Source organism: Pongo abelii, chromosome 14, assembly GCF_028885655.2.
Source record: "Pongo abelii isolate AG06213 chromosome 14, NHGRI_mPonAbe1-v2.0_pri, whole genome shotgun sequence".
Lineage (NCBI taxonomy): Eukaryota > Metazoa > Chordata > Mammalia > Primates > Hominidae > Pongo > Pongo abelii.
In genome coordinates this window covers 69,689,560-69,706,013 of record NC_071999.2, presented here as the reverse complement: position 1 = coordinate 69,706,013, position 16,454 = coordinate 69,689,560, and the positions used below count along the sequence as shown (strand labels likewise).

General features: G+C 33.2%; 1 long non-coding RNA gene across 3 annotated transcripts in view; it reads left to right on the top strand.

The window, feature by feature from the left end:
• LOC134759896 (uncharacterized) overlaps positions 1-16,454 on the top strand; it is a 132,244-nt gene that overhangs the window by 92,445 nt on the left and 23,345 nt on the right. For all 3 annotated transcript variants that reach the window (XR_010136793.1, XR_010136791.1, XR_010136792.1), the window contains exon 2: positions 7,381-7,466. This is a non-coding gene — a long non-coding RNA (uncharacterized LOC134759896). The remainder of the gene's footprint in view (positions 1-7,380; positions 7,467-16,454) is intronic.

Sequence of the window (16,454 nt, the reverse complement as noted above, 5' to 3'; positions counted from 1 at the left end):
AAATAGATGTTAAATTATATATTATTTGATTATAGTGATTAAATGTACTTTAAATTAGAAATACAAAACATTTTTATTAAACTTATCCGGCCAGAGACTCTTCTAAACATTTTATATAAGGCATTTACTCTTCATCAGCATCTTATGATCTTAGCACTATTGTTATGCAGAGTTTACAAATGAGAAAACTGTCTCACAGAGAGAGAGTTTGAATAATTTCATTGATTTGGTTAATGAAATTATTCAAACCAAACCAATAATTTTCTTAATTTGGTTCATGAAATTTCTTAAGGTTGTAGAGTTTAAACATAGGAAATCTGAGATTTGATTGTTAGTTCTTTGGTTCTAATTTCTGTGCCTTTCTAGTTATAGATGTAGATGCTTCACCAAAATCTCATGAAAATGATACTGTTGACTAGGCTGGAGTGGAAAAATAATCAGGAGTATAAGAAAGTGCACTGTCAGCAAAGTTAAAATATGACACTAAAATGGAAACCCAAATTGAAAAAATCAATTATGAATGCATGTAACAAACTGTGTATCTGAGTAAAGTTTTGCAGTTCAACTGTATCTTCAAAATGACTCTTACTTACATTTTAGGGGAACTTGAAGGGATGATACCAATCAATTTGTGAATATATTTTTAGCAATACCTCCAATAAAAGATGGTTATAAAGGATATATTAAATTCATAGAAAATCTAAAATTGATTTTAAAATGATTTTACATTCAAGATATTTTAAGCTAAATATTATCTTGAAATGTTGTCTGTAAGTCAACATTTTAATAATCTAAATCATATTATAAAGTGTAACAAAAGCCACCTTTTCCCCTCATTTAAAGAGATTCTAAAGACAATGTATTCTGTGCTGTGTCAACTCAGGGTTAAATGGATTAAGGGCAGTGCAAGACATGCTTTGTTAAACAGATGCTTGAAGGCAGCATGCTCCCTAAGAGTCATCACCACTCCCTAATCTCAAGTACCCAGGGACACAAACACTGCGGAAGGCCACAGAGACCTCTGCCTAGGAAGACCAGAGACCTTTGTTCATGTGTTTATCTGCTGACCTTCACTCCACTATTATCCTATGACCCTGCCACATCCCCCTCTCCGAGAAACACCCAAGAATGATCAATAAATACTTAAAAATAAATAAATAAATAAATAAATAAATAAATAAAATTTTCGTGAAGTCCAAAAAAAAAAAGACAATGTATTCACAAAATAAAAATTTAATCAATCCAAACTGTACAAGATGACTTTTAAAAGCTTGTTAGAAAAAAAATGGAATTAAAAGATAAAATGAAAAATGTAAATTTCATTTTTCAACATGAGCTCCATCAGGTTCAAGGAACCTCTGTAAGCAATGATACCAGTCACTTAGTCCATCCCTAAAAATATCTGCATCTTGGGAATTCAATCATATCAATTCAGTTTTTTTTTACATTAATTGAAGAAAAATTGGTGCACCTTAAAGATATTTCAGATTGGGAAACAAAAAGAAGGTAGAAATAGCCAAATCAGGACCATAAGTTGAATGCCTAGTGTTTTCCCACTGAAACTCTCTCAAAATTGCCCTTGAATAATAAGAGAAATGAGCAAGAGCATTTTCTTGGTGAAGAACTCTTCGGTGAAGTATTCTGATATGTTTTTCTGCTAAAGATTTAGCTAAGTTTCTCAAAACACTCTCAAGGATAAGCAAATGCTGTTCTTTGGCCCCCCAGAAAGTCAACATGTAAAATACCTTGAGCATCCCAAAAAACTGACATAACTTTTGTTCCTCACCAAACTGCTTTTGTCTTGACTAGGCCACTTCCACCTTTTGGCAGCCAATGCTTTAATCATGGTTTGTCTTCAGGATCATACTGGTAGAGCCATGTTTCATCTCCTGTTACAATTCTTGGAAGAAATACTTCAGTATCCTGATCCTGCTTGTTTAAAATGTCCATTGAAAGCTCTGCTCTTGTTTGCAGTTGATCTGGCTGCAACAGTTTTGACATCCATCAAGCAGAAAATTTGCTCAACTTTAATTTTTCAGTCAGAATTGTGTGAGCTAAACCAATGAAAATGTGGATAGTGTTGGCTAATGTTTCCACTGTTCATCTTTGGTCCTCTTCAATTAGAGTACAAACAAAATGAATTTTTTCTTGAAAATTGATGTGCATATTCTGCCCCTGAAAGCTTAATCTTCAACATTGTCTTGTCCCTTCTTAAAATGAGTTATCTTTTCGTAAACTGCTAAATTTCTGCAGGCATTGTCTTGATAAACTTTATGTAAAGCATCAATGAGTTATTGTTTTATTAGTTTGTTTTCACACTCTATAAAGAAATACCCAAGACTGGGTCATTTATAAAGGACAGAGGTTTAATTGACTCACAGATCCACATGGCTGGGAGACCTCAGGAAACTTACAATCATGGTGGAAGGGGAAGCAAATACCTTCTTCACAAGGTGGCAGGAGAGAGAAGAAAACAAGAGAAGAACTACAAAACACTTATAAAACCATCAGATCTTGTGAGAACTCACTCACTATCATAAGAACAGTATGGGGAGAACCACCCCCATGATCCAATCACCTCCCACCAGGTCCTCCTCAACACTTGGGGATTACAGTTCAAAAGAGATTTAGCTGGGGACACAAACCCTAATCATATCATTCTGACCCTAGCCCACTCCAAATCTCACACCTTTTCACATTTCGAAACCAATTATGTCTTACCAAAGTCCTCTAAATTCTTAACTCATTTCAACATTAACTCAAAAGTCTACCATCCAAAGTTTCATCTGAGACAAGGCAAGTCCCTTCCACCTAAGAGCTTGGAAAGTAAAAAGCAAGATAGTTACTTCCTAGATACAATGTGGGTACAGGGATTGGGTAGACGTTTCCATTCCAAATGGGAGTAACTGTCCAAAATCAATGGGGTTACAGGCCCCATGTGAGTTCAAAATCCAGTGGGGTAGTCATTAAATCTTAAAGCTCCTAAATAATCTCCTTTGCCCTATGTCTTATAATCAAGGCACACTGATGCCAGAGGTGGGCTCCCATGGTCTTGGTCAACTCCACCCCTGTGGCTTTGCAGCGTGCAGCCTCCCTCCTGGCTGCTTTCATGGGGTGGCATTTGGTGTCTGCAGCTTTCCCAACTGCATGGTACAAGCTGTTGTTGGATCTTCCATTCTGTAGTCTGGAGGATGATGGCCCTCTTCTCACAGCTCCACCAGGCAGTGCCCCAGTAGGAACTCTATGTGTGGGCTCCAACCCCACATTCCTTTCTGCCCTGCCCTAGCAGAGGATCTCCATAGGGCTTCAACCCTGCAGCAAACTTCTCCTAGACATCAGGTATTTCCATACGTCTTCAGAAATCTAGGTAGATGTTCCCAAGCCTCGTTTCTTGACTTTTGTGCACCTACAGGCCCAACACCTATTGGAAGCCAACAAGGCTTGAGACTTGCACCCTTTGAAGCAATGGCCTGAGCTGTAAGTTGGCCCCATTTCGTCATGGCTGGGACCTAAGGCATCAAGTCTTAAGACCACACAAAGCAGCAAGGCCCTGGGTGTGGCCCACAGAACCATTTTTTCCTTCTATGCCTCTGGGCCTGTTATGGGAGGGGCTGCCATGAAGATCTCTGACATGCCCTGGAGACATTTCCCCCATTGTCTTGGTGATTAACATTTGGCTCCCTGTCACTTATGCAGATTTCTGCAGCTGGCTTGAATTTCTCCCCAGAAAATAGGTTTTTCTTTTCTATTGCATCATCAGGTTACAAATTTTCCAAACTTTTATGTTCTGTTTCCCGTTTAAACGTAAGTTCCAATTTCAGGGAATCTCACTCAGGCCCAAAGTTCCACAGATCTCTAGAGCAAGGGCAAAAGGCTGCCAGTCTCTTTGATAAAGCATAGCAAAAGTGACCTATAGTCCAGTTCCCAACAAGTTTCTCATCTCCATCTCAAACCATGCCAACCTGGACTTCGTTGTCCACATAATTATCAGCATTTGGGTCAAAACCATTCACCAAGTCTCTAGGAAGTTCCAAACGTTTCTATCTTCTTCTTCCTATCTTCTTCTGAGCCCTCCAAACTGTTTCAACCTCTGCCTTTTACCCAGTTCCAAAGTCATTTCCACATTTTTGGCTTTTGTTATAGTAGAACCCAACTCTCTGCAGTACTATTTTAGTATGTTCTCACACGGCTATAAAGAAATACCCAAGACTGGGTAATTTATAAAGGAAAGAGGTTTAATTGACTCTGTATTAAACCTCTTTCTGTATGGCTGGGGAGGCCTCAGGAAACTTACAATCATGGCTGAAGTGGAAGCAGGCACCTTCGTTACAAGGCAGCAGGAGAGAGAAGAAACGAACAACAGAAGAACTACCAAACACTTATAAAACCATCAGATCTTTCAAGAACTCACTCACTATCTCAAGAACAGCATGGTAGCAACTGACCCTGTAATCCAATCACTTCCCACCAGGTCTCTCCTTAACACCTGGAGATTACAATTCAAGATGAGATTTGGGTGGGGACACAAAGCCTAACTATATTACTCTTTCTTCCATGCAAGCTTCATGAATTTGATGTTTGTTTGGGCTTCAATTTTAGCAGAATTCACATTGCTCTGATAGGGACTCTTAAAACTGATATTTTATCCTTTTTAGTGCCTCAAACTATATTCTGTTCGGCCATGTTACAGCAAGTTAGTACAAGTTTATTTTAGTATAAAAAATTTAAAGTCTATGCACAGTTTTTTCACAATATAAATTTTTCATGAACTTCTTAGAGACCCCTTTTATATATTTTCCAGTTATATTTGCTGTCCCAATTTTAATAGCTGAAATAAATAAGGCTTCTATTTATGTAGTCTTAGAATTATATTATAAATATTTAAGAGGCTAAAAATACAGTTTAAAATTTAATTTGATACAGATAGCCTAGGTAAATATGAGTGATACATAAGTAAAAAGTTAAATGTGGAAACTTTTTGATAATTAGGATTATATTTTAAAATAAATGTTTCTGAAAAAAAATTGTCCCAACATTATGACTTCAACAGCCAAATAATTAATTTTTAACATTTTTTTTGCATCATCATATTTTGAAACATTATTGAGAGATCTCAGGTACCCAGTTTGAAGTTCCTTCATGCATATAGTCTTATCAAAACTAAAATGAGATTTCAAGGGGCCTTGACAGTTAGAACTGACTTTGGAGCCATTCTTCTAATGATCATAGCTGTCTTGGTGACGCTTGACTAGTAGTTAGGTGTCCTCAAATCAGAGGGATAACTGGGCTCTGTTTGGCTTCCTCCACTTGTTCTGCCTCCTGGCTCTACACATAAGCTGGGAGCAAATATAGACCCAATAGCCTTTCTTTCTCCTCTATCATGAATTAGTCTCTGAGACTGCCTAATGTTCAGTATTTCAAAACTGCTGTTTTATACATTTTGTCATTTTTCAGTTGTTTTAGGAAGGAGGGTAAATTCAGTTTCTGTTCTTCTAAATTGGTGGAAAGCACATGTGTAAGAGAAGACAGAATTTTAAGGACACCAAAGATAAGCTCAATAACAGCACATTCTAACATTAGATCCAGTAAGGTGTGAATGAAAATATTATTTTATTATATTCTGCCTAGGCATTCAGTGTTGAGTAATGTGTTGAGCTTGATAAGAAATTTCCATTCCAAAATACTGGGTCTGACAATAAATTTTTGTGTGAAAGTAATATACATTTGCACCAGTTTTTTTTTTTCTTTTTTCCTGTATTCTTCTCTACTTTGGTTAGTAATTACAAAGCTAGATGACCTTTACCTTAAATGTCCCTGACATTCCCCTTCCCAAATAATAGAGTCACAAAAGAAAACTAGTTATAATACATTTTAAATACAAAGGTGTGGTTGAAATAAAAATGTTCAATAATATTTATTATGTTTATTGCATAATTCCTGGTACTGTGAAATGGATTGGAGATAGATAAGCATTATATACAATAATTTGCCCATAACAATCTCATGTTTTAGCCTGTATAAATATTATAAATAGAAATATTATTATTGTACAATATGGTATTTGCTACAATGTGAGAATAAAATATTTCTTGAATGCAGATATCCTGGATACATAGTACCTGGATTATTTTATTTAAATTTTTTTTTTCAAACTGACTCAGCTAAAACATATAGGCATATATTCTCACTTCGAAACTAATTCTCACTTCGAAACTAATTCTCACTTCGAAACTAAATAAGATTTAAATTTCAAGTTTCCTTTTCAAGTAAGAGATTGCCTTTATAAAACATTTGTAGTAAATGATAAAGAATGATTTTTTAACACAACACCTTACTTCCTGAGAAGACTATGAAAAACATCGTATTTTCAAGGCAATTTCCCACCCCCTCAGATAAAGAGTGCTATGGCTTTGTCTGGTTTTATACAATGGCAACAATGGCACCAACACTAAGGCAATTCTTCCTGTCCTCAGCAAAATTTTCCTTATGTTTTTTTCTCTGCATGTCTAAACCTAAGACTATAGTTTAAAACACCAGCAGTAAATGTAATGGGTAAAATTAAAATGGAAAACATATTTTTAATATGTCTCTCAAATTCTAAATGATTATTTTATCTGTCTTAAGACAAAATGAAGCTACTTATAAGATAGTAATACTTATATGTTATGAAGGATGCTATCTATAAAGACTGGAGAATATATGAAATTATTTCTTTTAGATTATAAAGATGGTAATGAATCATAACATTTTGAAAATTTTTTTCTCTCATAAATTGGTTTTTCCTATGAAAAATAAATTTGTTATTTGAGATGAGATTAGGCATTTATTTGTAAATAAAATTTCACAAAATAGCAACCATGAAATAAAATTAAAATGTATATAAAAACAAATATCTGACAAATCTGTAAAAAATGCATTCTCATTCTTAAATTAGTAATAATAATGACAATAACAATAATAATTCTAAAATTATCATAACATGTCAAGTAAAAGAATATATTACATAATGGGCTTATGTCAACAGTTATTTTTCCAGTATTTTTAATAAAAATATTTCATTATCAAAATACCCATTTACATTAGTTCTAAAGTTACTAATTAATTCTATGTAAATACATTCAACTGTATTAAAGACGTATGCTATTTAAATATACTGTATTATGTTTTAATGGTGCATTTATTTCTAAAAAAGCAAATAATAAATGTCATATAAATTGATGCAAAAGTAATTTTGGTTTTTGCCATTACTTTCAATGGCAAAGACTGCAATTACTTTTGCACCAACCTAATATTTCCTTTTTACAAATTAATGATATGATAACCAATGTAACAGTATACCTTGATTCCAATGGTTAATCGGGGTTTATTTTCTATACACAGGACAGAAGAAGCAGTGGCAGGTTTATTTCAGTGGTTCAGAAAGGAACAAGTTGAGATGCTACGCCTGAGGTTCATTCATTCCCCAGGTAATTCTAGGTGTCTAGTACAGGCTTGTAATATAATTGTGAATTTGAATTCAAATACTTTTTGATGTCATAGATTTGCAGTGTAATGGGAAAGACAGATATTAATTGAATTATTATATGAAATTGTGACCATGGAAAGATATTTTGAAGAAGTTCATAGTGATGTGAGGCCTATATTAGAGAGAATGATTAGTCAGAATATCATAGTAGTATTTACTAGATAAATGAATTTGAGCTGAATTGAATGAAAATAATCTATACAAAAGAGGACAGAAGATGATTCCAGACAGAGGAGACATGATGCACACAGGCCCTATAGTCAGAACAAACATGAAGAACATACAGATTTGAAAGGGGTTTAGGATATTCAAGAGAATGGGCAGCAGAATGGCCTGACCTGAAGCTGAATGATGGCTTAGAGTATCAGACAGCATTAACTATGAAGGAACTTGTTTTTTGGGTTAGGAATTTTTACCTTTATTTTTTGAATAAGGAGCACACTATTTTCCTTTCATGATGAATAAAATGATTGATTTTCCAGTTAAACATGAACATCTTGCACTAAATGTAGAGAATGGATAGTAGAAGTTATTGAAGAAATAAATAATTCCAGTGTTACTTCAAGAACATACCTGAGAGATGATGATAGTTCAATTATATAGTAGCAGTAGTGACACAGATAAGTGAAGATATTTGAAAAAGAATTAGGAAGTAAAATTTATACAGCGTAGATATCTATGAGAGAAATGAGAGAATTCACCAGAGTTTAAAGCAATAGCAGGCACTGAACCATAGATAAAGTATTTGAACTAGATGAATTTGGCAAAAGAAAACCACATCGTATTCAAAGTTGGTGGGGGCTAGGCATGGTGGCTCATGCCTGTAATCACAGCATTTTGGGAGGCTAAGGTGGGAGGATGACTTGAGCCCAGGAGTTCAAAACCAGCCTAAGCAACATAAAGAGACCCCCCACCCCCCCGCCGTGTAAATTATAGCTTTAATCATGATCCCTGAGCTTTTGACTCAAATCTTTTCCTTATGTTTCTAGTATATATCTTCCTAGAACTCCATATTTATTTCTAATAAAATTTACCAGTGGCTTCAAACTTCATAAATTAGCTGTTAATTTAAAAGGCAACATTACTGTCAGAGAAAGTTTTAGGAATACGCCGAAGTTCATTCCACCAATTTTATTATTTTATTATGTTATTATTATTTTTTAAGACAGGGGCTCACATTGTTACCCAGGCTGGAGTTCAGTGGCACAATCATGGCTCACTGTAGCCTCAAACCCTTAGGCTCAAACAATCCTCTTGCCTCAGCCTCCAGTATAGCTGGGACTACAGGTGTGTGCCACTATGCCTAGCTAATTTTTTAAAATTTGAAATCATTGGTTCATTTTATTAGAAATGAATATGCAGTTCCAGGAAGATATATACTAGAAATATAAGATAAAGATTTGTGTCAAAAGGCCAGGGGTACATGATTAAAGCCATAATTCACATTAAAAGATCAATATTTTTATAGTGTAAATGAATAAACAAATGAGGCAAAGAATAGGGATCAGTGTTATTGTATGTAGTCAAGTGGTTTAGGGTGAGAAAATATTTTTCTGAGAAAATATTGACGCAGCTATAAGAAAGTTACTTATAGTCACTGAAGGAGTAATTTTAGGGAAATTATACTGCAGGAACAAGAGACGAAATAGTAATAAAATAAAATGTAGCATGACTATTATCATGTGAAATAAAGTAAAACAAAAGGCAAAAATAGCCATTGTCTGATAAAAGTCATTAAATTTAGTAAAAATTACTTTTTTCTCTACCTAGTATCAGCAATCTAAATGCTTGCATTAATATAAATACTTCTGTGTTATGGTTCTGAAATATTATTTTGTCAAATAGTTTCAGTGCTCATTTAGCTTTTTGTGTTTTATATTGTCAAATAATTATATGGCAGAATTGAATATGATGATGACCTTTACATTTATTACTCTACTGGGAGCAATATTATTTCAGAAGAATGTGATTGGTTTTTCTAAGAATATGCAATATTTCTGTGGCTGAACTATTATAAAATTTGAGCTTTTGTCTTAATCTCTTTTGCTTACATTTTCATTTTTCAAAGTCACCTATGCTATTTTGCTTATACTTCACTCTTCAGTATATTAGGTTAAAACCTCTGCTATTAGAAAAGAAAGAAAATGTTGGATAAATTATATAACTAAATTTCCTACTTGGTTTTATACTATTGTAGCACTATTAGATAATTTTTTCAGATAAAGAGCAAGTACAATCCATCTCATTTCATTTTCTGCTAGGTTTATGTATTCATGTGTATGTCTGTGTGTGTGTGTGTGTCTGTGTTTGTGTGTGTCTGTGTGTGTGTGTGTGTGTGTGTGACAATAGCCTTGAGAATTGTTCACAATCTCCATTGTGTCTTTGTTAGGAAGTGGGTCAGAAAACAACATAGAGAGCATTAGCTATTAAGGGGAACGTTTCACTTCGGGTAGGTTGTCTTATTTGTCGATTCCTTTTATACCACCAAGACACATCACTTTGAATGCATTATTTGTCTGATAAGTGTACTTTAAAAGGATCTCAGTATAGCTTTGATGTAACTGATGTAAACATTGGCTTTGATGGGGAAACACTTTGTTCCTATTAAACTTAAAAAGCACATATCTGAAGGTTGAAGTGTTTGAGGAACATGGAAGCTGCCTGGTGCTTTTTAGCTTCCACCTGCCATGCTTGCTGCTTTGAAATATTTATGTCCCTCATTGTTCTGTCTAGTATAAGACATCCTTGTTAACATTTAGACATAATTTAGGACACATTTCATAAACAAACTGTTAAATATTTATGCCTGGTGCTCATTACTTACCAAGCACTTCACGTATGCACCCATGTTTCAATTATTAATGAAGAGTTTGGACAGACTTGTTTTTCTGAAGATTAACTTTTTCATATTTTTCCATAATAATATCCTGAGTTGTTTATTGCTTGGTTTAGAAATATTGTCTTTTCCTTTGATACTAAATTTGTTTTGTGTTTAGTTTTCTAGAAAAGTAGATTTAAGAGCAGGAAAATGATAATATGAAATTAAATCCTTGAGATAGATGCATACAAGCCTGTGTGCATACGTGTGAAATGTCTAAGTTTAACAAAAATATTAGTTTAGTTTTGAAAAGGAAATATAATTCAACATTTAACAAGGACATTTATGAGATTGCATAGCCTTTTAAGCCACATATGGCTAACTATAATACCATCTGTAAATATAATGGATAATAATATTCTTTATTTGTTTGGTTAATACAGTTAGAAGGCTCTTACCCACAGTTACATAAATGGAACCATCTGAGCAAAGAAAGGAAGATGCATTCTTAATATAATTTCCACCTTCAAGCAAAATTTTGGCTGATGATTATCTCTTTCAGCTATGTACTTTTATGAAATTAAAACTTTTTAATATAATTTTAGCTGAATAAGCACAATTTACTGTGCAGTCTGATTCAGATGTTTGACTTTGTTAGGTATCCTTGTTAAAACCAACATAATAGTTGATTTTATTTACTTCCCTAGAAGGACATTATATTAGGGTTATTTGTCACAAGTGGTTGTAAATCCTTTTCAAACTCACCACTAAAATATTTTATAAAAAGGATCATAGTATCCTTCAATTTACAATCAGGTAAATTGAAGACAAAATAGAAAACTTTCTTTCTCCAAATCATAAAAATTACATTTAAATTCTGATCCATATGCAGTTAATATGTCCATGATGGCAGAGATGGGATCTGAATCCAGGTAGACTTCTTTCATATTAGGAATTCAATGACTACCTCTATGCTTAAAATATTTAAGCATAGAGGTTTTTTTAATTAATTAACATACTTTATTTCAAGAAGTTTCACACACTAAAAGTTAATTTTCATATCAAAAAAGCATTTATTTACCTGTCTTTCTACTAATCTTATAAGAAGATTTTCCCCCAAAATCTCTATTTAAGCTCTGAGCTAAAAAAAAAAAAAAAAAAAAAAAAAAAAAAAAAAAAAAAAAAAACCAAGATATAACCACTAAATATTTAAAATTTTAAAAACATTTTTATTTGAAAGTAACTATATACCATTCAGTTTGTGTCAAGTCAGTGAAATATTAGTAGGCAGGTAGAATGCTAATAATTTATTCATAATAACAATAGAAATGTGTTCACAATTACTCATTTTGTATCTTCTTTATTTTTACTTAAGAAAATGATTTCATTTAACTTTTTAAGTTGTAAATATAATGAAAATTGAAACACAATATATCTGTAATGTGGCTGCAGGGTTGAATGGATGGCAAACACTACTTATTTCTACAGAGGATTATATTTCTAAGAAAAATCACAGAAATAATACATTGCGGTGTGTTTAAAGTAACCACATGACAAGAAGTGTCATTGCCTTGTGCATTCTCTTGGTTCTTAATGCAACACTATGTTGAAACTCTTTGTTAAATGTAAATAAATAAATAAACACAAACAAACTGCTTGGATTATAAGGAAGATGCACTGATAAAGACTCCAAACTAGTCAAGGAAAGAGAAACGAAGAAATTATCTTGATGCTATCACCTTTGGAACAATTTCTGTTTTTATTATTGGACTCAGAAATTATTTAAGTATTAAAATTTCTCACATCAACAGAAATTACTGCATATAATTTTACTTAAAATCTCACTTGCAGTATTGATCTTTTAAAATGCATGAAGACCACAAAATTAATCCACCATTTTTAGTCTCTAACTTAAGCTTGAGGAAACCTGACATTACTGTTAATTTTATTTCTGGCACATCCATGAATTTATGTACAGTTTTGTCTCTGATTGCTTAAATAAATACAGCTCAAATTGAAGAAAGATTAGGAGGATTTGATTCGACTTGTCTCCCCATGTATTTCCTAGTTCTTAATTTTGGAATATCTTCATCATAAAGAAAACATTTCTTAAACAGCTATCACTGAGGCAAATTCATTTTGGCTTCCGTTTTTAATGGAATTCAACCCTTTCTAATAATCAACAACTGGTTAGAAGAAACAATTGTGTCATATTAAAAAAATGATGTGGCATGTGATATTAACATTATAAAATATTAGAGAAGGAAATATTAGCAGAGATACTGTGAATACTTGAACAATGAAAAAGTGATTTGGTTTCTCCAGTTTTTTTGAAATGTATTATTGGAGCTTAAATTGTATAGAAAAATAGACAAAGATATTTCAGAAAGTAATAATTGCTATGGATAATGAGACAAAAAAGAATGAGAAGTAACACATTGTTTACAAATCATGTTCAAAAAAGAGTTATCTAAAAGGAGAACATTGAGCACTTATGTGAAGAAAGTGAGGGATCAACTAATATAAATATTTCAGGGATGTGCTTCCTAGTCAGAGGCAGCAGCACTTCTAAAGGTCTGAGGCACAGTTTGACTGATTGCATTCTAGGGATGCAAAAAAGGCTGCTGTGACTTTACACAAGTGAGCAAGGGAAGTTTGTTAGACTATGATATGAAAAGAACAAAAATTAGTGTAGACAGGAAATGTTAAAGAATTCTGCAAAGGTCAGTAAGTCACCAGTAAGAGTGCTTGGTCTAGGATGAAAGGATTGGGAAGATGGTAAAGAGAGATCTGATAATTGGATGATCTATGAAGCCATGGGATAGGATGAAATCACATGGATTTAATGTAAATACAGAAATAGGAAAAACATCAATGGAATATTCTTTGAAATTTGCTGGAAAATTCAGTCTTCTAGGACAGGAGAGTAAAGGGAAGTGACTAAGAAGAGAGAAGGAAAAGTAAAAGAACATGATAGTTGGAGGCCAGTAGTTCAAGAAAGACGGAGTGGTTGTGGAAAAGTCAGGTTTAGTGACTGACAAAGTGGAAGTCAAATGATAGCTGTAGTGGATTGGAAAGGTTACGTGAGAGAAAGCAAATACACAGAGAATATAGAACTTTTTCAGCCTTTGCCCTCCTTCTAAAGAACAAAGAAATGGGGCAGTATTAGATGTGGAGTACTGCATAACAAGAAAAATTTCTTTTAATAGCAGGTGTGTTAACAACATATTTTTCTGCACTTACAGATGCATCAGGTGGAAGGGTAGAGGCAGAAACATCTGATTATGAACAAGGTAAAGGAAAAAAATTGTGAGAAAAAATTCTGGATTACACTTTAGAGAAAGGTATTTGAAGCATATGTATAAGATATTGAACAGATCTGTATTAAAAGGATTGAAGACAGATTATGTGAACACACATAGAAATAAAAAGGCCTGGGGGGTAGGCATGTGAAGTTTCTCTTGTGATTGCTTCTAGAAACAAAATGTTATCATTAGACAATGTGAATAATCACCTCAGAGAGAGGAGAGTGGAAAAGTAGAGACATGTATTAGGATAACTGGACAGAATTAAGGACACGTCTGAGCCAGTGATTAAATTAGAATCAGATTTGGGTCGTGAGAGATTTTAATAGTGGCTCTAAAAGTATAGCCATTAAAAACAAGGAAAGTGAGAATATATGGAGAAAAGAATAAAGTTACAAAGGGAAGAATCAACAGATTAAAGTTCCTGGTGAGATAAAATAGTTGGAATCAAGATTTTAGTGGATCCTATCTGGAAACATAAAAACAGATGTGCAGAGAATATGGTTTTTGAAAATTTTTATTATAAGGTAGGTACAGTTATTGGTGATGACAGTTTCTGGGTGTGACCATAAAACTTTGAAACTCAATAGAAGATAGAACAATATTATGGGAGGAGAAATATAATTGACTTTTAAATGCTAAAGTCATCAACAATTTGGTCAGAGAAAATGATAGAAAGAGTGAGTCACTTGATAAAGCTTCAAGGAATTAGAAGTGACCAAAATCCACCAAATATTGCTGCTGGTGCATAAACATCATGAACCTGACTGGACCTACAGGACATTTTTCCTCTGGCTTCTTTCAAGGTTCTTCTCTTGTCTTTGATATTTATCAGGTTAAATTTGATATGCCTAGGTGCAGATTTTTGGGGTATTTATATTACTTGTGGTCTCTGAGCTTGATGAATCTCTGTTTTGCTGTTTATCATTAATTTTGGAAAATTTTGAGTCATAATTGCTGAAATATTTCTTTCTGCTCATTTCTATCTTTTCTTTGTTGTATTTATATTCTGTGTGTTTTATACCTTTTATAATTGCTCTACAGTTTTTGGATATTCTGTTCTGTTGTTTTCATATTTTTTTCTCTTCTAATTTCAGCTATGAAAGTATCTGGTAACATTTTCTCAAGCTCACTGATTCTTTCCTAGGCTTTGAAGAGTCTATTGATGAGCCAATCAAAAACATTCTTTATTTTTAGTCAGGAAAGCAATTAGCTACATAAAATAAAATCAAATACCTGGGAATACATTTAATCAAAGAGGTGAAAGATCTCTATAATGAAAATTATAAAACATTTATTGATAAAAGACATTGAAGAGGGTAGAAAAAAGTATATCATATTCATTAATTAGAAACATTAATATTTTTACAATGTCCACACAACCCAAAGATATCTACAGATTCCATGTCATCCCTATCAAAACACTAATTACATTCTTCATAGAAATAGAAAAAAAAATCTTAAAATTTATATAGAACCCTAAAAGAACTACAATAGTCAAAGTAATCTTAAGCAAAAAGAACAAAGTTGAAGGTATCAAACTGCTTAACTTCAAAATAGATCACAAAGCTATAGTAACTAAAACAGCATGGTATTGGCATAAAAGCCGACACAAAGACCAACTAGAGAACACAGAAATAAATTAATGCATTTAAAGCCAACTGATTTTCAACAAAGGGATGAAGAATATACTCTGAACAAAGAACACACTCTTTAATAAAGAGTGCTGGGATAACTGGTTGTTCATAAGCAGAAGAATGGAACTAGACCCTTGTCTCCCACCATATACAAAAAACAATTCTAAATAAATTAAACACTTAAATACAAAACCTGGAACTATGAAACTACTAGAAGAAAACATTGAGTAATTGCTTCAGGATATTTGTTTGGACAATAGTTTTTTGAGGAAGACCTCAAAAGCACAGGGAGAAAAACAAAAATAGGCCAGTTGTATTATATCAAGCTAAAAGCTTCTGCACACATGCCATGCACACAAACACACACACAGAGAGAGAGACACACATGCGTGAAATGAAAAGACCAGAATGTATAGCATGAAACAATATATTTTTAAACAGTTCATCTGACAATTTACTAATACCCAGGCTGTATAAGGTACTCAAATATTCAACAGCAAAAAAATTAGAAATTAAAAAGCAAATCACTCAATTAAAAAATGGACACATCATCTGAATAGGCATTTTTTGTACAAAGGCAAGCAAATGGCCAACAGGTATATGAAAAAGTGCTCAGCATAACAAACCATCAGGGAAATGCAAGCCAAAACTATCATGAGATATCATCACACCCCATAAAATAGCTATTATTAAAAAGACAAAAAGTAACAAATCCTGGTGAGGATGTGGAGAAAGGGGAACACTAGTACAGTGCTGGTAGAAATGTAAATTGGTACAGCCACTATAAAAAATGTATGGAAATTTCTCAAACAACTAAAAATAGAATTACCTTAGAATACAGCAATCCCACTGCTGGGTATATATCCAATGGAAAAGAAATTGGTATAACAAAATGATACCTGCATCTCCAATGTTTGTTGAGGAGATATCTGTAGGCCCATGATTATTGTGGCACTAATAATAATAGCCAAGTATAGAACCAACCTAAATGTCCATCAATGGATGAATGGATTTAAAAATGTGGTATACATACACAATGGAATAGTACTCAGCCATTAAAATGAAATTCTTGTTATTTGCAGCAACATGAATGGATTTGAAGGACATTTTGTTAAGCAAAATAAGCAAGGTACAGAAAGACAAATATAGCATGTTCTCACTTATATGTG